The sequence below is a fragment of the Cibotium barometz genome, chromosome 39 (genome assembly GCF_041138505.1).
Source record: "Cibotium barometz isolate CiBa-2024 chromosome 39, ASM4113850v1, whole genome shotgun sequence".
Lineage (NCBI taxonomy): Eukaryota > Viridiplantae > Streptophyta > Polypodiopsida > Cyatheales > Cibotiaceae > Cibotium > Cibotium barometz.
Window position 1 is genome coordinate 7,971,306 of NC_141084.1, and position 25,586 is coordinate 7,996,891.

Sequence of the window (25,586 nt, forward strand, 5' to 3'; positions counted from 1 at the left end):
TTAAGGTTGATTTTATACCTATGGGTGTTCATATGTTTGAGTTATGATCCCGTTTTAATTTGATACAGGATGCAGTGCCACACCCGCATATGTTGCCGTATGCTCGTCATGAGGAGGTAAAGCGTCGGCGATATGAGGTGGGATCTTCAGGAGGGATCGTTACGGATGCATGGAGTGATGGTGATAGTAGCCTGCGCCATTACCTCATGAAGCCGTGGAGGAGGAGGTGTTTGATGATATGGTCCAGGATTTATATGTAAATGTCCAATCAATCCGAAGGGAGGGATGATAGCATGGAGCAGGACGATCTTTTTACCGTAGCATCGACTCCACTGTTTGAGGGGTGCACATTCTCTGTTCTACGTGCCTCCCTTGAGTTACTAAACTTGCAAACCATCTATGGATGGAGCAATGCAAGTTTGAATGCATTACTCAAGTAAGCTTTAAAGTCTATATGAAGTGAGGAGTGCCTATTTCTCCACGTCCACCACCCCCAGCTCGACTCTCCCACCACCACCATCTCTCAAAGACCCTTCAAAGACCTTGCACACAACCCCAGATCCGCTCCGTCAAATGACTAGTGTACTTTGTAGCATAGAGGTTACTCCACGTGCATGTAATATTAGATGCTATTAGATGAGATGCTACTTCTTTCTTCACTTCATATATTAGCTGCTATACTGCTACTTTTTTCACTTAAGATTAGATGCATTACTTTTTTGTTTTGTTTTTGTGGAAGTATCAAAGATAGTGTAAAAACTATGAGATCAATGTATCTTAAGGCTACAATATGCTACATATCTAGATACACGTATATATTTGCGTGGTTCTTAAATATAGTTTCATTTAAGATTATGTGGACATATATGGTTGATTGGTGAAATATGAATCACGATTGTGTTGAAACAAATCATGTCTCCCGACTTGACTATAATAGAATGGAGTTATAGCTTGCCAGTCGTCGCTGGGAAACTTAGTGTTATTTTGTAGACCTCAAAAATTGTTGTTGCGCAGCCTACTGGCCGAAGTTATTAGCCAAGCTATGGGTGCCCGACCCATAGCTTGTCCAGTAGCCACAGTAGGCCAATGAAAATATAGGGGGCTGCCCTATTTTTTTTCTTGCACTACAGAAACTATAGTGCACACAAGGGGAGCCCCGTGTTTTTTTGCCTATGCATGTGTAAGTGTGCAAGTAAAGTTGAAGATAACAAATTTGCACAAGATTGAGGAGGCCAAAACATAGAGAAATCAAAGAACTATTTTGCACAAAGTTGAGGCCAAAACATAGAGAAATCAAAGAACTATTTTGCACAAAGTTGAGGCCAAAACATAGATTTTAGTACTTAATCATTGTGTGGTAAAGTACATCTCGAATTGTAGAAGAAAATAGTAATGCCTTATCAATAATAAGCAAAGCAAAAAGATAAGAACATAATAAGGTGCAATATGAGCACCGATCATTAGGGAGTTGAGATTGTATCAAGATCCTCATCATGGATGGGCCATTCCTAGTAGTCACCATCTCCGCCTTCCTCACATCGGCATCAAGAAGTACCTCATCCTCTCTAGAATTGATAATATCCTCATTGAGTTGCTCTTTGGTGATATCTAGCTTGCCAAGTCTCATTGCCTGGATAGAAGTGTCGGTAAATCTAACAATAGGACAACTAACCAAGAATAATTTATTGTTTCTTTATAAAGAGAATAAACATAAACATAAACATCATGAGAAGTAATTATAAATATTATTAATTAAAGGATTCTGTTATGAGGAATAAATTCATGGAATTTTATATTCTCACGTTTTTTATTATTTATGAATTCTCCCTAGACGGGTTTAGATTGAGACACTTTCTAAATCCGGGCAATCATAGCTTAGTTTATGCATACGGGGTGATCCTTGTTGAAATGTCAAGCTCGTACACAGCTGGAGGATAGCACATGGGTGCTGACAGAGTGACAGTATGGTAGATAGATATCGTGTGGTGTGTTTATGACCGCGTCCAGCTGGTCATGTGTGGTGTGGACATTACATTAGGTTTACTTTGTAGTGTGGACATAACACTATGTTGTGTTCTCCTTTGTGTGAGTGAGAGAGATGGTGACTATGGCTTCTCTCCTTCTTTATGATTGATGGATATGGATTAGAGTTTGCTTCCTTGTGTGTGCTTCTGCTTTTTATCATGGTATCAGAGCCAAGAGCTCATTAGCTGTGTTGTGAGAGTGAGTGAGTGAAGAGGGAAGAAGAAGAAAAAGCTGTGAAGGAAGCCATTGAAGCTGTGGAGCAAAAGAAAGCTGTGGAGCACACACCGGCATCAGATCTGAGAGATAAGGACCATTGGTGAGTGTAGCAAGACCCCCTCTGCGGATTGCAGGTATCAAAGAGCAGGTTCAGTGAAGATTGAAGTGCATAAAGCAAGTAGAAAATTTTTGGTTTTTCTCTAAGCTTTCATGGAAAGCTTGAAGTGAATGTACTCTTGGCAAATGTATACACAAAGGCACGTGTATTTGAACTAGCACATGTATTAGCAAAGTGGGCACAAGCAACATATTGAATCTTGAAGCAGATTGATGCATACAGATTTGAGCAAAATCAAGTGGAAGTGAATTTTTGTAAAAAAAAGTTCTGGTTTTTCACAAAAACAGTGGACATACCCTCCGTGGAGGATTGATTGCAGGAGCTAGAGAGAAAATTGAGCTAAACCCTTTATACCCAAGGTAGATTAGGTCATTGCTAAAAAGCCTATCACTTCAATTGTGATTTCCCCTCTCTCTACAGCCCACAGGAGCAGGCGGCGCATATCTGTGCAGAAATCTGAAAAGTTTGATTTGATTTCATGCAATTCACTCATTTCTAAGCTATTTGATGCCATTCAAAGCTTGGGGAGTTTAGCAAAGACATTGCTAAGGCCTTGTGATGCTTGGTTGCAGCTCATTTGATGTATTTGGAGCTCATTGAAGTGATTTATCAGAGGTGTGCAGGTTTGCAGAAAGTCTGTCCAGAAACAGAGCATTTTTAATCAAGGCATTAATCCTTGTCTATATCAAATTGGCCTAATTCCTTTGGTACAAGTAGAGTTCTATGAGTTGCTAAACTTTTGAATCAAGAAGTTTTGAATTTGGATGAGATTTGAAGGAGATAGAGTACTTTTAGTGAGAGGTGGTACCTGACAGATGCAGAAAAAAGCAAACCAGGGAGCTACAAAATTTGGTTGTTCTCATTCACCTTGAAGAATTTGATTAAACCCTTCTAGGATATGTTGGAGCAACGTGTTGGAAAGCCAATGCAAGTTGAATCATTGAATTTGGACAAGATTTGAAGGATTTAGAGCATAATCTTGACTGGTTTAACTGGCGAGAAATTACGGGCGAGAAAAAAACCAGAAATTTTTTTGTGAAGGAGTATCATTTGGTTTCAACTTTGATCGAGTGTACATTGTTGATGAATCATTGTGGGATGTAAATGCACACAATTTTCAAGCATTTGATGTGATTTGTAGAGATTTGGAGCATTACAGGTACTTCATACATTGTGATCGACGGGGTACATCTACTACAATTTTTTTGCAACAATGGGAGATGGTCCGATACAGATTGTTGGAGAGAAGCTTGATCGCACTAACTTTCAAGTGTGGAAGTTTCGAATGAAGAGTTTTTTGAAAGGCAAAGGTTTATGGAGTCTCATCTTGGAGGAAGACCCGGAGCCATATCTACCTCCTCAACCAAATAATGCTCAGTTTTATTGGCTCACAAGCAATGGGTAGAGCGGTCTTCGAAGGTGTTGCATTATTTTTCCATATGTGTAACAGATGCCTTGCTTATTCACATCCAAGATGCAGATACACCAAAAGAAGCATGGGGTATATTGTGCCGAATGTATGAGACAGACACTGGTGCAAGGAAGATACAACTAAAGCAACAGATTCACAGTGTAACACGAAGGAATCGGAGTATACATGAGTATGTACAGGAAATCAAGGGTTATGCAGATTCCTTGTCTCATCAATCCATGCCCCAATGGATGATGATGATTTGGTTGCTCTCACATTGCGTGGTTTAGGCAAAAAATACAAATCTTTTGACACTTCCATCTCAGTAAGGTTGGGAGGAATGCCAGACTTTAATGAGCTTGTGTCATTGCTCATTGTGGAAGAATTGAAGCTTGGCCTTGGTGGTATGAGTGTTACAGGTGGTGCATCCTCGTCAAGCAATGATGAACATGCAAGGAATCAGGCTTTTTACTCATCTAGAGGCTTTCGAGGCAGGGGGAGATTTACCCCTCGAGGCCGTGGAGGACGTGGTTGGAATGACAGGTCTACTCAACCACAATCAAATCAGAATTTTCAGAATTCACAGTCATCATTTGGATCACGTGGAGGTCGTGGATTTCAATCCCATAGGGGGAGATTTGGAACAGGTGCTCGTGGTAGAGGACGATGGCAAGGTCCTCAACAAAATTTGAATGGGATTGAATGTCACTATTGTGGCAAACTTGGACATATGGCAAAAGATTGTTACAAAAAGCAGAATGATATGAGGAATGGAAGACCACAACATGGAAATTATGCATCTACCAGTAACAATGATGGGAGTTCGAATCATCTTTTTGCAATGAAGCATGTTATGGGGACAATGGATTCTCAGAATGCTGGAGATGAGTCATGGTATATGGATTCAGGTGCCTCAAACCACATGACATGTCATGGGGAGTGGTTTGAGAAGATGCAACCATTGGATACAAATGGTTATGTGGTCACAGGAGATGATACTCAGCATCTTATAACACATGTTGGCAGTGTGCCTTTGAGGATGCATGATGGAAATGTGAAGAATATGTCAGAAGTGTTATATGTACCATCCATCACAAAGAATTTGGCATCAGTAGGCCAAATGGTTGAGCAGGGATTACAAGTAAGATTCAATGAGAATGGCTGTTTTGTGGAAGACTTTAAGCATGGCTGTAGATTGATTGCCAAGAGCAAGAAGGAAGGAAGGTTGTTCAAATTGGATGCAGGAATACCAGAATTGAGCTCAGCCATGTTTTCAAAGAGCAATGGGATTGTGCAGGACATTGACATGTGGCACAAGAGGATTGGACATGTCAATATACAGAGATTAAAGAACATGCAAACAAGAGGCATTGTCAGTGGATTGCCTCGATTCAAATATGATGGACATATGCATGTGTGTGAAACCTGTCAGTTTGGAAAGCAAGCAAGGTTGAGGTTTCCTAGAGAAGGAAACATGAGTAATAGACCACTTGAGAATAATGGTCATTCCATTCCTCACAACTCACAAATTTCTCAACCTCTAAGTTAGCATCCATATCAATAGCATGATGGGTTCCCTGTGTAGTATAACTCTTGAAGTCTGGAACTTGTGTGAGAAAGTAAAACCTAACATGTATTGACTTGGCCTACACTAGTATGGGCTGGTGATTGAAGCAGCAAGGGAGGGCTGCTGTTAGGGTACGTGAGATGTGGCTTTGGGCTAGATATCTCAGGATGCTGCGGTGAGCAGTGGGTTCATGGTGAAGAGGTTTTGCAAGGCTCTGGTGGTTGGTGAAGCTGCTGGTCACGACATACAGAGAGTGGGAGCTGCTGAGTTGAAGGCTTGCTGGTGTGGGCGCCTTCTGGAGATTGTAGCTGGTCTTGTGTGGGCGATGATTGCAGGCAGTGCGTGGATGCTGACCAGAGAGGGAGCCTTGGGTTTTTGTGTGTGTTGGATGAAGAAGTGGTGCTGATGTGTGGGCTGGAGACAGTGGGGCTCGCCTTGTACATTTTCAACTCTTCATCTTATGTGAGCATTTACTTATTTTTGGGTATCTTCTTTTATAAATTGGATTTATCTCCTCCTTACACATGGATTGATGCTATTGGCCCATAGGAACCTTAATTGGACCATAATCCAGAAATTTCTGAAAATCTAGACCCTTAGGCTAAGGTCCTTTATACACATTTTCAATTAATTTCAATTGCACATTGGAAAATTCTTTTTGAATTTCTGTTTCAGGGGAATTCATCTTAATTATAAGAGATATTTTTCTATCCAAAAATATTCAAAATCTGAATATTCTCTCTCTAAAATATTTTCTCTCTCTAGGTTAAAATAGTTAGAAACAAGGTCTTTATATTTCTGAAGAGGGATTGATTACAGGGGAAGATACTAGACATCAAAAAGGGGGGTGGGGGAGGAATCTTACATTCTACCCCACTTAAAAAACGCGAGATGTCCTCATCTCGCAAACTAGGGTAATTTTGCAAGATGCACGAATATGAGACTTAGAGAAAAAATTTTATCAAGATTAACCACCAAGAAAAGTCTCAAAGAGAGCAAGATAAGAACAAGATTTAAACTTTATTCATTCTTGAAACTTATACAGTAAAGATAGAAGAACTATTTACACTTCCATAAGCCCGTCCATCATATGGTCACAAAAGTAGCACTCACAAGCTGCACAAGTATAAGGTAACTCATCTATGGGAATAATTCTGTTGGTTATTGCCGCACCTATCTCAGTGGTATGAGGTGATCTAACAAAAGGACCTCTGAGAGGCAAGCCAAAAACGGGGTAAAGGCATATCTTCTCATGAGGAAGAAAACACGCCAGTAAGAAGACCCGCTCAGAAAACCCAAGATGCCTTGATCTCATGACGCAGTAGTATCGGGGACCCAAACCCAAAGCTTCAATAACCATGGCTAATCGGACGTTGTTACGAAAGTGCTGCTAACCCCAGGGTGTTACCCTAGTTATGTCTTGATAGGTCCGCCATTTGGTCTGAGCTATAGAAGTTCCCAAGTGAGGGAAAAGTGATGAGCGCTCATACTGCTCTATAAAATCCTTCTTCACAGACTCACTTGCGTCTTGAAGGTGAGGAATCATTATGGATAAAACTAATTCTTGTTGCCAAGCCATGAAGGAGATTAAGAAAGAAAGGAGATCGATGGGAGTAAGATTATTGTGAACGACAAGTAAAAGTTACGACTTATATAAAGGAAGGAGCTAGCGTAACTTAGAAGCCAACGATAACTTGCCACTGAAGTTTTACCGTCTTTCCATGATTTGGGTTTGGCACATTTTTCTATAGAAGGCATTCAGAACTTTGAGATGAGGAGATAAAAGAAGTTCGTAAGCTAAATCACCTACTTTCTTTGGTCCACAATATCTGGGAGATAACTTCTTATACTTCCCAAGAGATAAAGAACTTCTTTTGGGCCGTACTCGAATGAAGACCAAAACCTTGATATCCAAAACATCGATTCTCACTTCTGAACTCATTGTTTTGAATCCTTAAAACAGGTGGGACTCTTGAGAAGTATTCAGGGAAAAGGTTCTTCCTTTAAAAAAAAAAATCATTCATATCTATGCATATACATCTTCATGCATACATCCCTTTCCACATTCATACATCCACACTCCCATCTCCACATCCACACATCCACACTCCCATCTCCACATCCACACATCCACATACATACATCCATTTTCACATTCCCATTCATATAACTCCATATGCCTTCACATCTAATCTTTTACATCACAACCATTCTCGCCCTATCACAACCCATATACATCTTATCCTATCACATACACTTCTTACCTCATCCCATACACATCTTATCAAATCTTAATTCATCTTATCACCTCATAACTTATTTCATAAGCATCTTATCACCTCTTGTCACATCTTATACACCTCTTATCACATCCTAGCACATCTCATATCTATTTATAGAATATAAGAGAATTCTTATATTTGATATAAGATTTCTTTACACATTTATTTATGCATAAATTCTATTTAAGGAGATTAATACTTTCGAAGTAAAAATCAATCTTTTATGCATAAATTCAATTTGGTAGGAATCACACTTTTAGTATAAAAGAATATCTTTTATGCATACCTCTATGCATGAAATCCAAATATAATAAAAGTCACACTTTTAAAATAAAATAATCAACTTTTATGCATACCTCTATGCATGAAATCCAAATATAATAAAAGTCACACTTTTATAATAAAATAATCAACTTTTATGCGTACCTCTATGCATGAAATCCAATTATGATAAAAGTAACACTTTTACAATAAAATAATCATCTTTTATGCATACATCTATGCATGAAATCCAAATATGATAAAAGTAACACTTTTATAATAAAATAATCAACTTTTATGCATACTTTTATGCATGAAATTCAAATATGATAAAAGTCACACTTTTATAATAAAATAATCAACTTTTATGCATACCTCTATACATGAAATCCAAATATGATAAAAGTAACTCTTTTATAATAAAATATTCATCTCTTATGCATACCTCTATGCATGAAATTCAATTATGCTAAAAGTAACACTTTTATAATAAAATATTTATCCATTATGCATTCTTCTATGCATAAAATAAAAATGATAAAAGTAACACTTTTGATATAAAAATTTATCTATTATGCATATTTCTATGCATAAAATAAAAATGATAAAAGTAATACTTTTGATATAAATTTTTATCTTGTATGCATAATATAAAAATTCAATTTCTCCATAATTACAATGAATTTCTTTTAATTAATCTAGGATGATAATTCTTAGAATATGGTAGGAAGTCCTCTTTTTATGCTTTGAATGAAATTATTTTATGTGTAAATTTTTATAAAATTTTACCATAGCTCCGCTACTATAACGGATAAATCTCAATTATTTTAAAAGATAAGGCTTATCTTTAAGGGAATGATTAGAATGATCCCTAATTAGATCATTAATTCTTAATGGATTAAATAAAAAATAATCATAAACTAAAAGCATAGATAAAAAAAACTATTAATTTATTCTCAAGCATAGATTAATCTTGGATTAAGGAAAAGCTTTATGAAAAGCTTCATTTGGATTGAGAATGGGTCATGAGTATGACTATTTCTTAAGTGAGAGAGAGAAAAAACCATTAGAATTAAACATAAATAGAAATTTATGTAATTCTTTACTATCATTAATCAATTAACTTCAATAGCATTCAAAAATCATACCAATTAAGCTCCTCAAGCTTGAGAGGGGTTGAGAAGAGAGAAACATTGAGAAATTATAGAAAAGATCAAAATTCACCATACTTACCTTACAAATTGCTTGATTCTTTATTCACGGTAGAGGCCCCCAACCAATCAATTGGTTTAGTATGTTGATGGAGCCACCAATGGGGATTGAAGAAAGAGAGAAGTTTCAAAAACTAGTGAATTATTAAAGAATTCACAGTTCTTGGCTTAGGTGGAGTAGAGTAACAATGCATAAGACACTATATATTTCTCAACAAGGGGTAGGCTTCTATTTATAGGAAAATTGAGCTCCTAACCAACCAAACTGATTCTAGAATTTTCCAAATCAGTTTGGTCAATTTTTGACCATTTTTCAGGTCAGTTAAGCTAACTTTTTGGAACTAGACTTGAATGAGGAGAGAGGAGAGATGAAATATCTCAATTTTTATGAGTTTAAAACTCCTTCAAGTATGTGAAATATGCACCTCCTTTAAAGAACTCCCCTTCCTTACAAATGTGTCAAAATGGAATTATTATACCCAAATATCTCATATTTTTAATATTGCTCATAGTTTTTTACTAATAAACCTTGTACATTTTCAACTCTTCATCTTATGTGAAATATGCACCTCCTTTAAAGAACTCCTCTTCCTTACATATGTGTCATAGTTTTTTTACTAATAAACCTTGTACATTTTCAACTCTTCATCTTATGTGAAATATGCACCTCCTTTAAAGAACTCCCCTTCCTTACATATGTGTCATAGTTTTTTTACTAATAAACCTTGTACATTTTCAACTCTTCATCTTATGTGAAATATGCACCTCCTTTAAAGAACTCCCCTTCCTTACATATGTGTCAAAATGAAATCATTATACCCAAAATATCTCATATTTTTAATATTGCTCATAGTTTTTAACTAATAAACCTTGTAAATTTTCAACTCTTCATCTTATGTGAGCATTTACTCATTTTTGGATACCCAAAATATCTCATATTTTTAATATTGCTCATAGTTTTTTACTAATAAACCTTGTACATTTTCAACTCTTCATCTTATGTGAGCATTTACTCATTTTTGGGTATCTTCTTTTACAAATTGGATTTATCTCCTCCTTACACATGGATTGATGCTATTGGCCCATAGGAACCTTAATTGGACCATAATCCAAAAATTTCTGAAAATCTAGACCCTTAGGCTAAGGTCCTTTATACACATTTTCAATTAATTCCAATTGCACATTGGAAAATTCTTTTTGAATTTCTGTTTCAGGGGAATTCATCTTAATTATAAGAGATATTTTTCTATCTAAAAATATTCAAAATCTGAATATTCTCTCTCTAAAATATTTTCTCTCTCTAGGTTAAAATAGTTAGAAACAAGGTCTTTATATTTCTGAAGAGGGATTGATTATAGGGGAAGATACTAGACATCAGAAAGGGGGTGGGGGAGGAATCTTACATGTACATACTAGCCAAAGTACTCAAACTAGGTATAAACCTTAAACCATATAAATGTAAACATCTCTTGTAAAATTAAATATGCATAAGGGATCAGCTTTTATATGTTTCAATAAATGTATCCATTGACAATAACTATATATGCCATGCAAAATGGAATAAATGATGCATGCTATTAGGAAATCAAATGGTATTTTGTCGACACCCAAGATCGAGTGTCTTAAAATCTTCCTGACCACTAGCTTGTTGCCTCTATTATACAACCCAAGGATCTTCAGTTACATCAACTATTCTAATCAATTAATAAATTAATTGATTCAAAATATAAAATAGCTATACAGAACTTATAGAATCAAGACAATGCAACCCATATTCTCATGCATTTAGAGGATCACCCCGTATGCATAAACTAAGCTATGATCGCCCGGATTTAGAAAGTGTCTCAATCTAAATCCGTCTAGGGAGAATTCATAAATAATGAAAAACGTGAGAATATAAAATTCCATGAATTTATTCCTCATAACAGAATCCTTTAATTAATAATATTTATAATTACTTCTCATGATGTTTATGTTTATGTTTATTCTCTTTATAAAGAAACAATAAATGATTCTTGGTCAGTTGTCCTATTGTTAGATTTACCGACACTTCTATCCAGGCAATGACTTGGCAAGCTAAGATATCACGAAGAGCAACTCAATGAGGATATTATCAATTCTAGAGAGGATGAGGTACTTTTTGATGCCGATGAGGAAGGCGGAGATGGTGACTACTAGGAATGGCCCATCCATGATGAGGATCTTGATACAATCTCAACTCACTAATGATCGGTGCTCATATTGCACCTTCTTATGTTCTTATCTTTTTGCTTTGCTTATTATTGATAAGGCATTACTCTTTTCTTCTACAATAATTCGAGATGTACCACAACGATTAAGTACTAAAATCTATGTTTTGGCCTCAACTTTGTGCAAAATAGTTATCTTTACTTTCTCTATGTTTTGGCCTCAATCTTTGTGCAAATTTGTTATCTTCAACTTTACTTGCACACTTACACATGCATAAGCAAAAAAACAAGGAGCTCCCTGTTCCACGGGAACAATCACAAGAACACGGATAATGAAGGAGGCCGGAAGCAATTAATGCGGGAGAGCGGGATTGTAGCCATGGGAACATAAAGACGCACATAATTTTTCCATATTTTTGTGCCGAAGTGCAATGTAAATCGTTTTAGGCCAATGTGGGTTCTAAATGAGAGTTATAAGTGTATTAAGCAAGGTTCACTTATGGGGTTGTCCGCCCATGTGTGAAAGAGGCCTAGGGTTAGGGTTAGTGACACCTCTATAAAAGAGGTGTTAGCTAAAGAAAGAGGACGTTTTTGGCCATTCTCATAAGCTATTGAGTGAAGCTCTTGAGCTCTCAAGCTATGGCAACTCTCTAACTCTCTCTATTGTACTCTAATGAGCATCAAGCTCCAATGAGTATAGCTCCACTTCTTTCTCTTAATCTATTTTAGCATCATTGAAGTAGATTAATCTATGATTAGTTGAATGCTTCTTTCTTTCTCTTGTGTATGCATGCTTGTAGTGTGTGTGTGTGTAGTCTCCATTGATGCAAGCTCTTGCCCACTTCATTGGCAATGAGTTATTCATGGATAGACTCTCTCTATGAGCTTGTGGGTTTGTGAATGTTACATTCTATGCTTGCTTAAGCTTGTGGGTTAGTAGATGCATGCTTATGGGTTTACTGGCATTAGGGAAAGCTAAGATTTAATCAATGTTTGAATGGGATTAAGAGATTGCCATGCATTGCTTGTTCTCTTGATTAGTGTAGTGGATTTAAGGGATTGAGAGATTGATTGAGGTGTTGAATGGTTGAATTGTCAAGTGGTGGTTCGTGTATGTGAGCTCTCCCTCAAGGGATAAGCCTTCATGCACTAATCGGGTCGAGTCCTCAGATTGACATTGTGTTTCTTAACACATTTGTTGATCGGTAGTACTCTATGAGCACTACATTGCACGGTAGAGAGAACCACTCTACAATGGCGCCGCTGTCGGGGATTGAGTGCCTACATTAGTTGAGCACCATACAAACACTACCACTCCTTGTTAAGCTCCAATCGGTTGCAAGACCGTTGGATAGGAGAGCAGGCTTTGGGACTAATTTTGGTACTTATTTAAGACTAATCTTTTGTTGAATTCTCTTTATTGTCTTGCAATTTGAGTGCGATTGGCTAAGCTACGCCTTTCCCTTGAGGTCACGAGACAAGGATTCAACACACGGGAAGGATTGGAGGTAGGCGCTAAACCTGCCAATTTCAATTTGGGTGTGAAAGAGAGAGGTCTGATTTGCATTTCTATCATTCTGTTTGAGGATAATTTTTGCTGCCTGAGGTTAATTTTTACAGTTTTAATTTTCTGCATGTTCGTTTTATTTTCTGTTCTTAGCTTAGTTTTCTGCATCTTTAATTTTGTGCATTTTAGTTCTCTGTTAAACCTGCACCTGTAGAGAAACTGAAATCTGTACACACACATGAAGATTGAACATTTTGAATTCCCTATAAATCTCACAGCTGCACACGCATTGAGTTCCCTGCCACACCACACGCATTGAATTCGCTGCAAATCTCACAGCTGCACACGCATTGAATTCGCTGCACACGCATTGAGAACACACTTCAAAAAAGAAAAAAAAAATAATAAAAGAAGGCGACTGTGCGTGAACAGCGCACCGCGCAGACAGACCCACACACCGCACCATAAAGATCGCCATCGCACCAGATAAAGAGGTGAAAAAAAAACATTTTCTGCCACAAAAAATTGGGAGGTTTTCTAACTTTGTGAGAGGAGTTAGAAAACACCCATCGTCGAAATTTTGGTCCCGGAACCATTTTCCCATAGTGAGTTATGGGAAACTGGTAAATTTTAGGTGATTTTTGATCCTGAAAAGTACACTATTTTTTTAGCCTCATGTGTTTGAGGGGGTTCAAAATGGGTTTTGGCAAAGTTTGAGCCAACTTGAAAATTTTTGGATTTTTTTGAAAAAAAAACCTTAAAATTTGACCTTATGCACTTGCGATCGGGACGTCAAGAGGTCTATAAGGACTCTTTAGAAGGATATTATGCCACAACTAGATTGCCAGAGCTAGATCTTTCTTTAGCAGCTTTTGTAGTAGTCGAGAAGCTTACAGGAGGATACAAGAACCGAATCATTGATAAATGGGCCAATGAATATCGAACCTTAGATTGGAAGGAGATTCGTGAGCTGACGTGGAGAGGACAACCATTATTCATGGAAGTGTTCTCTACTAATACAGCTAAACCAGGAGAGACAGCCTTTCTTGGAGAAATTGTTGCTCCTCCCCTAAGAGAGTTCACTAGAGAGGGACCCTCAACATCAAAGTGGACCACTGCAACAAGTAGCCCAACGCTAGCACCAAGATATTATCCTACACCAAAAGTGCGACCATAGATCACACCACAACAACGTTTCTCTCACTATGACAATCGGAGGGTAGGGGAGCCAACTCGGCCTCCCATAAATGCACCTCCTGAAATGCGGGTAATAGGATCTTTGGAGAGGGTTGGTGAGGTAGGTAATAGGGGACCCACACCAATTCGGGATGTATATACCAAAGAGAGGAACCACTGAGAGTGAGAGGTCGTAGGCTTGATGATGAGTATTCAAGACGAGTAAGGCCATCAACTCTTCATAAACTGGTAAAGAAGTACGAAGGGTCGGGAGATCCATATGACCATGTAGCAGCATTTAGGAAAGCAGTTCGAGCTGAGCAAGTGATTGACAAAGCATACGCAAATTGAAGGGTTTGGGCTCACTCTTGAGGGAAAGGCCTTTGCTTGGTTTCAGGCACTAGAGGCTTCAAACAAATCTTCTTTACGAGTTTTGGAAGAGAGATTCATTGATGGGGATTCAGCATGACACAGAAGCAAACATCTACTCTTTCAAGCAAGGCGAGACTGAGAGTGTTAGAGACTGTGTAAATAGGATGAAGCAGTACATTAATCGTTGCCCAGAAGATGAGAAGCCCACCCAGAGTCGATTAATTTCTCTCTTCTTAAAAGGACTCAAAAATTCAACACTGCACACACATCTCTATGCAAAAAAGCATACAAATTTCAATGAGTATTGCCATGATGCTATGGATCTCACAGATAACTTCAAATTCCAAGATGGTACTGGCCCTCAGGTGCAACCTAGAGATTAGTGGGGTGATGACCAAAGTTCAGGGTCTAGCGCACTAGTAAATCTAGACCAGATAGCTAACCTAGTACTAAAGAGATTGGGACCAACCTATCGCCCACCCATGCAGTCAGCATAAGGAGGCTCGTCATTGTCCCACTTATGGTGAAGCAAGGTATAGAACAGATGTGAAGAGTTTTGATGTACCTCGTAAAGTCTTGCGACACTTTCCTATAATTCCTCGCATCAAACACATGTTCAAGTGCAAATCCATAGCAGAGCTCATGTCATGGCATCTCACATCGATCGGATGATGGCATGTGGAGAATTCCCGCAGACACTCCTGCTTGGAAGCATATTAAAGATGAGTGGTCCAGCTTTAAAACAGAGCCCAGAAACTTGAGACTTGGCCTAGGTATGGATGGAGTGAATCCATTTGGTTTCCAAAGCACTGCTGTAAGATCCCTGTTCCCACCGAGCAACAGATTCGGATACTAGCAGCGGAAGTAGCACTTCTCGCGCGGGACAGGGGTCCCACATTCAGGGCCTCACCCACGGATATCCGGATAAGAGACTAATCCGTCGGTTGCTCCAAAATCGAACCCCGAAAAACTTCCTTTACCGGAAGGCACGGGCGATTCCACCAGGATAACTTTTCACTCTAACGTAGTCAAGATCATTTCTGATCGAGCTGATCCAATTACATCTATAAGATACTTGGTCAGATCAAGGGAGAAACTTGCACTTGGATCATTGGGATCAACGCTTTTTTCCCCATTCAAGAGGCACAGCCGTTGATTCCTATCCATAGAACAGTTACTCTCCGGGATTTATTTTATCTATCGTAAAAACAAAAGTTTGAGTCTCGATTTACGGATCCATCAGTCCAGCCTAACCCCATCCGATCCCATGGGTTAGCCAACCGCCCAACCACTGTAGTGATGGGATCCAATTAATAATTTGGTTAGGTTTTGTCCCGGGTACCAAGGAAAATAGTTCCAAGGCCCCCTAGCCGGATGTTCGTGCAAAAATAAAACTAGTCACACCACTCACACACCCAATATGAAATTGCCTTTTCACAGATTCAACCAGTTTAAAACAATCCTTTAATAAAACCATAGTATCACTGATCACCATCTTCCAATTTATCCAGTTGATTCTTAATTTTTCCATCATTCCTTCATCAGAGTATCTATGGCATCATTGGCAACTAGGACGCTCACCACCTGTCCACACAGGGGCCGTTTCCTAATCCCTAGCCCATAATACTCGGCAACATAATCTCTTATCAAGATGGACTCTCATTGAAGATCATCAAGATCAACCAACATATCCATATAAAGAGCCATGGACTCATCCATTGAAGACCAGCAAGGTCAATCAACCAGATCCATGCCCGATTTCAGAAAACAACTCCTACTCTTGTTCCAATATCTTCCTCGACGCACGCGTGGGTATCCTAGGCGACCCAGAGCCCGAGCACCGTATGGTCAGCACCCTCTAGGATCTTTCGCAGGTGACCTAGCGCTTCACTCATAGGCCGCTTCCTTGGCCCCTCATCCACCGTACCGGAAGCTCACCATTTTAATCGCACCGAGGCTGGTCAAGACCTCGGCCGACCTTGCTACGCGAGACGTCCTTCATTGACTCCCCATCAGTAGTTGCAACTTTATCATCACAACCTTAATCACAAGACGGTCAAAATGCTCCCCCCAGCATTCTTGACATAAAACAATCATTTACAAACAGCATTTACAAACAGTTTATAATACAATTTCTATTTTAACTTTCATTTTTTCACATTATCCCTCATCAATCTACATTACTTATTCCATATTCCATTTATATGTATGCTCATCCCATCACATCATTTCCATCTCATCACTTCAGATTCCCTCACATCACATATCGTATATTCACATCCATACATCCACATCTATATGCGTACATTCACATCTACATGCATACATCTACATCTCTATGCATACATCCACATCCACATTCACATTCACCTCCATACATCTACATCTACATGCATACATCCACCTCCACATTCACATCCACATCTATACATCTACATCTACATGCATACATCCACCTCTACATCCACATCTACATCTATACACCTACATCTACATGCATACATCCACATCTCCATTCACATCTACATCTTTACATCTACATCTACATGCATCCATCCACCTCCACATCCACATCTACATCTATACATCTACATCTACATGCATACATCCATATCTCCATTCCCATCTACATCTATACATCTACATCTACATGCATCCATCCACCTCCACATCCACATCTACATCTATACACCTACATCTATATGTATACATCCACATCTCCATTCACATCTACATCTATACATCTACATCTACATGCATACATCCATATCTCCATTCCCATCTACATCTATACATCTACATTTACATGCATCCATCCACCTCCACATCCACATCTACATCTATACATCTACATCTACATGTATACATCCACATCTCCATTCACATCTACATCTATACATCTACTTCTACATGCATCCATCCACATCTCCATTTACATCCTCATCTACACATCTATTTCTACATGCATACATCCACATCTCCATGCATACATCCACCTCCACATTCACACTCACATCCATACCTCTACATCTACATGCAAACATCCATATCTCCATGCATAATAATATTCTTTTAATTAATCTAGGATGATAGTTCCTAGAATATGGTAGGAAGTCCTCTTTTTATGCTTTGAATGAATTTATTTTATGCGTAATTTCTATAAAAATTTTGCCATAGCTCCGCTACTATGACTGATAAATCTCAATTTTTTCTAAGGGATAAGGCTCATTATTAAAGAAATAATTAGAATGGTCTCTAATTGGATCATCAATCCATAATGGTCTCTAATTGGATCATTAAGAAAATAATTAGAATGGTCTCTAATTGGATCATCAATCCATAATAATGGTCTAATTGGATCATTAAGAAAATAATTAGAATGGTCTCTAATTGGATCATCAATCCATAATGGATTGAATCATCAATATACATAAACTAAAAGCATAGAAAAAAGCCATTAATTTGGCCTCAAGCATAGCTTAATCTTGGATTAAGGAAAAGCCTTATGAAAAGCTTCATTTGGATTGAAAAGGTCATGAGTATGACCATTTCTTAAGTGAGAGAGAGAGAAAAACCATTAGAATTAAATATAAATAGAATTTTATGTAATTCTTTACTATCATTACTTAATTAACTTCAATAGCATTTCAAAAACCATACCAATTAAGCTTCTCAAGCTTGAGAGGGGTTGAGAAGAGAGAATCATTGAGAAATTATAGAAAATATCAAAATTCACTATACTTATCTTATAATTTGCTTGATTCTTTGATCACGGTAGAGGCCCCCAACCAATCAATTGGTTTAGTATGTTGATGGAGCCACCAATGGGAATTGAAGAAAGAGAGAAGTTTAAAAAACTAGTGGATTATTAAAGAATTCACAGTTCTTGGCTTAGGTGGAGTAGAGTAGAAATGCATAAGACACTATAATTTTTTCAACAAGGGAAGGCTTCTATTTATAGGAAAAATTGAGCTCCTAACCAAACAAACTGATTCTAGAATTTTCTAAGTCAGTTTGGTTGAATTTGGACTAGATTTGGACCTAGTTTGGTTACTTTTTGATTCGATTTGGTTCCAATTTGATTTGGTTTGGTTCAAGAGAAATGAGAGATAAAAATATCACATTATTTTTGAGTTTAAAACTCATTCAAGCATGTGAAATATGCACCTCCTTTAAAGAACTCCCCTTCCTTACATATGTGTCAAAATTTTATTGCTCATAGTTGTTTTTTACTAATAAACCTTGTACATTTTCAACTCTTCATCTTATGTGAAATATGCACCTTCTTTAAAGAACTCCCCTTCCTTACATATGTGTCAAAATTTTATTGCTCATAGTTTTTTACTAATAAACCTTGTACATTTTCAACTCTTCATCTTATGTGAAATATGCACCTTCTTTAAAGAACTCTCCTTCCTTACATATGTGTCAAAATTTTATTGCTCATAGTTTTTTTACTAATAAACCTTGTACATTTTCAACTCTTCATCTTATGTGAAATATGCACCTTCTTTAAAGAACTCTCCTTCCTTACATATGTGTCAAAATTTTATTGCTCATAGTTTTTTACTAATAAACCTTGTACATTTTCAACTCTTCATCTTATGTGAGCATTTACTCATTTTTGGGTATCTTCTTTTACAAATTGGATTTATCTCCTCCCTACACATGGATTGATGCTATTGGCCCATAGGAACCTTAATTGGACCATAATCCAGAAATTTCTGAAAATCTAGACCCTTAGACTAAGGTTCTTTATACCTATTTCCAATTAATTCCAATTGCACATTGAAAAATTCTTTTTGAATTTTTGTTTCAGGGGAACTTATTTTAATAAGATGAGATATTTTTCTATCCAAAAATATTCAAAATCTGAATATTCTCTCTCTAGAATAATTTTCTCTCTCTAGGCTAAAACAGTTAGAAACAAGGTCTTTATATTTCTGAAGAGGGATTGATTACAGGGGAGGATACTAGACATCAAAAAGGGGGTTGGGGGAGGAATCTTACAACTGCATACAGCGTGTGGCCAGTTGTGTTGGTGAATTACAACCTTCCACCATCAATGGCGATCAAGAAGGGACATCTTATGTTATCCCTTCTAATTCCAGGGAAACATAAAGTCAAGCATATGGATGTTTATCTCGAACCGTTGATTGATGAGTTGGAGGAACTATGGAGAGGTGTTGCGGTGGTGGACATTAGTAGGCCTCCCTCCTCTCGACACTTCGACTTAAAAGCAGTGTTGATGTGGACAATGCATGACTTTCTAGGATACAGCGATTGTTCTGGTAAGAATTCTAATTACCTCCCTACTCTAATACTATTGGCTATATTAATTATAAATATTGAATTTATTATTCTAACTTTTATTTATATTTTAACAGGTTTGAAAACATCGGGTAAACATGCATGTCCTATTTGTGGCCCTTCATTAGTACCTGAGTATGCTGACGGTTTGTGTAAGACCATATTCGATAATCATCATCGATTTCTCCCCTCAGATCATCCTAAATATGTTGCTAGTAAGAGTAACATTCCTCCACAAACACTTCGTGCAAAAGATTGGAAGCGTATTTGGGAGTCTACAAATATTCTTCCTCTAGATGGCATGAACAGGTATAGTAATGTTTTTCAATCTTGTTTTGTGTAGTCTCTAATTGGATTAAAGGTCACATAGAGCAATCCCTTGTGTAGGTACTCCATTTTTTTTCAGCTACCATATTGGACCCATCTTAAGATCAACCATCTTCTTGATCCCATGCACATCTTCAAGAATGTGGGATCTGGTATTTGGGAACATATTATTGGTAAACAAGACAATGTTAGCATACGTGAGGACTTGCGGGTCGTAGGACGTATGCGTACGTGAGGACAATGTTAGCGTACGTGAGGAAATGTTAGCGTACGTGAGGACTTGCGGGTCGTAGGACTTGCGGGTCATAGGACGTATGCGTCAAGCTTGGCCACGAGAGGAGGGTGGGCACGTTCGTCTTCCGCTTGCACCATGGATTATATCAAAGAAAGAGGAGAAGCAGGTAAAGCAGGCCATCACCACTTTGCATACTCCCACTGGATGCATGAGATCATTGATGAAGGGAGCCTTTACAACCACTAAGAAAAGAGGCGTTGAGCAACTATATGGGTTGAAGTCCCACGATTGGCACAAGATGCTCCAAGTAAGTGTTTTCCAAGTCTTGTACGTTGAAATTAAATTTTGTAATGCCATAAACCATACATACATGTGCTCTTATGTGTGCAGTTCATATTACCTACTAGCATCGACCATTGTGCAAATAAGAGTTTGAAAAAATGTATTTATAAGATGGGCGAGCTTGTGAGGTATGTAAAACCCATGTCAGATCACCCTTCATTATACCTTGCAAAATGAACGTGCATGAGGTATAACGTACTATTTATTTATTTTTCAGATATGTTAGTTCCAAAGCAATTGATCCAGCCACGTTGGATGATGCACGTGTTATGGCAGTGGAGGTGGTTTGTTTGGTAGAGGAGACTTTTCGGCGAACCATTCTCACAAGTCAACTACATTTCATTGTGCATTTAGTGGACGAAATCACTTTATGTGGCACTGTGCATGCACATTGGATGTTCTTCCTAGAGCGCTTCATGAAGACCTTAAAAGACTTTGTGAGGCAAAGTGCAAGGCCTGAAGGAAGCATGGCCGAGGGTTGGTTTGATACAAGAGTCTCTTGTATATATTTCAGAATTTCTTGGTCAGGTGGATAGCTCTTTGCCACGACTATGGAGCAATGAAGAGGACTTGAGGATGACCTCTATTGTGCCTCAAGGAAAAGGACAGAGTAAAGTAATTGACAGAACATTGATTGATGATCTCAATTTCACTTGCATCCTCAATAGTGATGTGATGAGCAGATGGGTTACAAGATATGAGGATGCAAAGACAAAAAGGCAAGCAAAAAGAGCTCTCTTTCTTCGGAGGCAACATGGCTCTCGTAAGGCATACCCTAAGCATCTAGCAACACTTCCAAATGATATCCATGTTGATTGGTTGCATGAGGAAATGGAGAGAGCAAAGAGCGACGAGGGGCTGCATATCACGGCGGAAGAATGGGAGTATGCACGAGGATGCATGTTAAAGGTACATAGAACTAATGTTTTGCATTAGTTGTAAGTGATTTGCTTTTAATATTTATTCACATTGCTTACACAAATATTGCTTCTATTTTGGTCCAGTGCACTATCTTCAATGCTATATGGTGTGAAGGCAAGCATTTTCGAACACAAAGAATTGATGAAAAGAGGAATACACAAGATTGCGGTGTCATTAGTAGCTTTGAGGGAGCTAATGGAAAAATGGATGATTATTGTGGAACAATCCAAGACATATTTAGGCTTGACTTTCGTCGCTTCTTTGTGTATGTTTTGGATGTCAAATGAACGTGGTGGAAAAAAGGCCTAATGCAACGATAAAACGCCATGCAAGTGGCTATGTAACTATTGACTCTACAAAGTTTTGGCAAACAAAGAAAGATAGGCTCGTATTGCCACAACAATGTGAGCAGGTATGCATTTTTTTACTAATGTGTTTTATGTACATATATATCTAAGCTCGCGTACCCCTTGACTTTTGATATGCTGATTAATTACTGCAGTATGTGTATTTGAGTAGGTTATCTATCTACCAATGGTGCATGACATTAAATGGTGGTACGTCATCCCTATTGCACCACGTTCCAAAGTGATCTATAATACATTCACTGATATGGAGCATATGGAGGATGTAACAAGCCGCAATGAAGATGATGTCGAACATGCCAATGAAGATGTTGTGATCGATGATCAAGAAATAAGAGATGATCATGATAATGAGGATAAGCGTGCCATTTCTCATGATCATGAGAATGACCCTACCATTGAGGATGATGGTGATGTTGATGAGGATAATCAGGACATCGATACCATTATCAATGGTGGACAGAATATCGATAGTGGAATAAATTTAATCGTAGCCTTACAAATTTATCAAATGGATATTGATGTTGATCGTTTGGCAAGGATGGATCTTATTGAAGATGAGATCGAACCCTAACCAATCTGTCACTGTATTGTTCTAAATTGATGACATTTCTATTGTATGTGTTGTCTTTTAATTATCATCTCATGATTTATTTTTGAATATATTTCATTGTTGTAAATGCATGTAGTGGGATTGTGTAATGATATATACTGTAATGTACTATGAGATGGTTTAAAGAAAATAGTTTTTAATTTTGTAAAGGAATTCAATTTTTCTTGATAGAGCATGTATTGATGCGTGTATTATTGCATGTATATACACGCGCTTATACACGCGCTGATAGATGCCAATATACATGCGAATTTAAATGCAAAAATACACACGCCCGATACTATTCAAATACATGCGTGACCATACACGTGCCTGTAATTTATCGCGTGTATGAAACGCGTGTATGGCAGCATTGTCTTGTAGTGTATGTGTGGATTGCCACAGACTTGTCCTTAGATGAGGAGAAGTTATTAATTCAAACAATAAAGGAGTATCACAATGTTTTTGCTTGGAGTTATAAAGACCTCAAAGGAGTTGATCCAAGCAAATGTCAGCATACAATTCCATTGCGAGAGGATGCAAAGCCTTCCAAGCAACGTCCTTATACTTACAATGAGAATTTTGCACAAAAGATAAAAGAAGAAATAGACAAGCTCTTAGAGGCAAAATTCATCTATGAGATTGAACACACTGAATGGGTCTCCCCTATTGTAGTGGTGCCCAAGAAAAATGGAAAACTTCGAGTATGTGTAAACCTCAAGAAGGTAAATGCAGCTACTGTACGTGATCGTTACCCACTTCCAATCACGGATCATGTTTTAGAACGTGTTGCAGGGAAAAAGACATATAGTTTCTTGGATGGATTCTCCGGTTACAATCAAGTGTCAATTAATCCAAAGGATCAACACAAGATAGCCTTTGCAACTGAAGATGGCATCTTTGCCTATCGTGTTATGCCATTTGGTCTAACAAATGCACCTGCAATCTTTCAGCGGTTAATGAGTCATGTATTCAAGGAGTACCTTAGGCTATTTCTTGAGATCTTCATGGATGATTTATGTGTTCACTCACAAGAGCGTGATGATCATATAGAACACCTCAGACTTGTGTTTCAAAAGTGTCAAGTTTATCGTATATGCTTGAATCTTGACAAGTGCAAATTCATGGTAAGACAAGGGAAGATTTTGGGCCATATTGTTTCTCGCAATGGTATTTCAACAGATATGGAAAAAATTGATGTCATTGTCTCATTACCTCGGCCTATCAACCCTAAAGGGGTACAAATATTCATGGGACATTGTAGCTATTATCGTCGATTCATCTACATGTACGCTGTCCATGATATATGCAGTGAAAAAGTTTTGCCATGCAAACGAATTTATATTTTTTGTGGACCATCAAGCACTGCTATATTTGGTGAATAAGCCTTGTGCAACTGGAAGGATTGTGAGGTGGTTTGTCATCCTTCTTGAGTTTGATTTTGAAGTGGCAGTCCGAAAAGGAGCAACTCATCTTAGGGCAGATCATTTGTCTCGAATCACCTCTGGAGAAGCTCCTGTGGGTGTGGATGATGATATGTTAGATTCAACACTTTTCCTTGTAGAGACAGCTCCTAAATGGTCTGAACCCATCTTAGAAATTTTGACAAGTGGGCAAATACAACTAGCGGGTCCTAATGTGGACCTATGGCGACCATTCAAGCTAATCTCAGGGAGATTATATCGTCAGGGTAATGATGGAGTGTTGCGGCTTATACCTAACCCTGACCAATATGAGGAGATCTTGGAATGGACACATGAGGGTATTGGTGGAATCCATGCATCAGCTACTACTTGTGTGCGATGTATAACTCAGGATGGGCAATGCTGGCCTACCATGCATGCGGATGCTGAAAAATTTGTTCGTAAACTGTGCTTCATGTCAAATTCAACAACCAATTCATAATGTCACATTATTCCAAATTTCAACTACACCAAGTTGGAGCAAGTATATTGTGGACTATCTTCAGCATGGTCATACTGATCAAACAATTCCTAAATATCGAAAGCATGCTATTGAAGTTGAAGCGGCCAACTATATGCTGATAGAGGGCCAACTCTACAAGAGGGGCAAGGATGGCAACTTGCGCATGTGTGTATGTGAAGCTGACTACTTGAAAATCTTGACTCATGCACATGCAGGTGTTGGGGGTGGAAACTTTTCAGGCAATACCACAGCTAAGTTGATTAGGTGGTCTGGGCTTTGGTGGAAAACCTTACAAATGGATGCCAAAGAATATGTAAAACGTTGTGACGATTGTCAAAGGACAAAACCTCCCATCACAAAGGACAATATGCCATTGTGGCCTATGTTAAGCACACGTGCATTTGCCAAATGGGGTATTGATTTTGTCGGTCCCATTAAACCTCCAGCTCGTGACATGCATGCCAAATATATTATAGTCGCAACAACTGACTATTTGACCAAATGGGTAGAAGAAAAGGCTATAGTCAAAAATGATGCCAGAACCACAGCCAAGTTCTTGTATGAGTACGTGTTTACACACTATGGCTTACCTATTGAAATCGTTAGTGATCAAGGTGTGCACTTTGTGAATGAGGTCATAGAGTTTTTACTTCAAGAATTTATGGTAATTCACAAGCATTCTGCACCCTATCATCCCCAGACCAATGGTCAAGCTGAGAGTACTAACAAGATTCTCTGCACAGCACTCACAAAGATTGTTGAGGGACATAGGACTGATTGGGAGCAAAAGTTGCACTCAGTTCTTTGGGCATATGGGCATATAGAACAGCCTATAAAACATCTGTGGGCACAACCCCATTTGAGCTTGATTTTGGGCTAGATGCAATTCTTCCCATTGAATTTCTTGTACCTACTCTACGAGTTGCTAAACAATTGGGTTGGACTGGTCATGAGCTTTCTCAATGCATTAATGAATTGGAAAAGCTTGATGAGACCCGCTTATTGGTGGTAATGGGGATGTATGCCGAGAAGAGGAGACAAAAGCAATGGTATGATCGAAATGTAACAACTGGCCGATTAAAAAAAGGGGACCTTGTGCTCTTGTACACACTTAAGAAGCATAAGAGAAAGCTCAAGAAACGTGGCCTAGGACCGTTTGTGATTAATGAGCTTACTCCAAGTGGTGTAGTGCATTTAGAGACACTAGAAGGTGAGCAAATGCCTAACTTCATT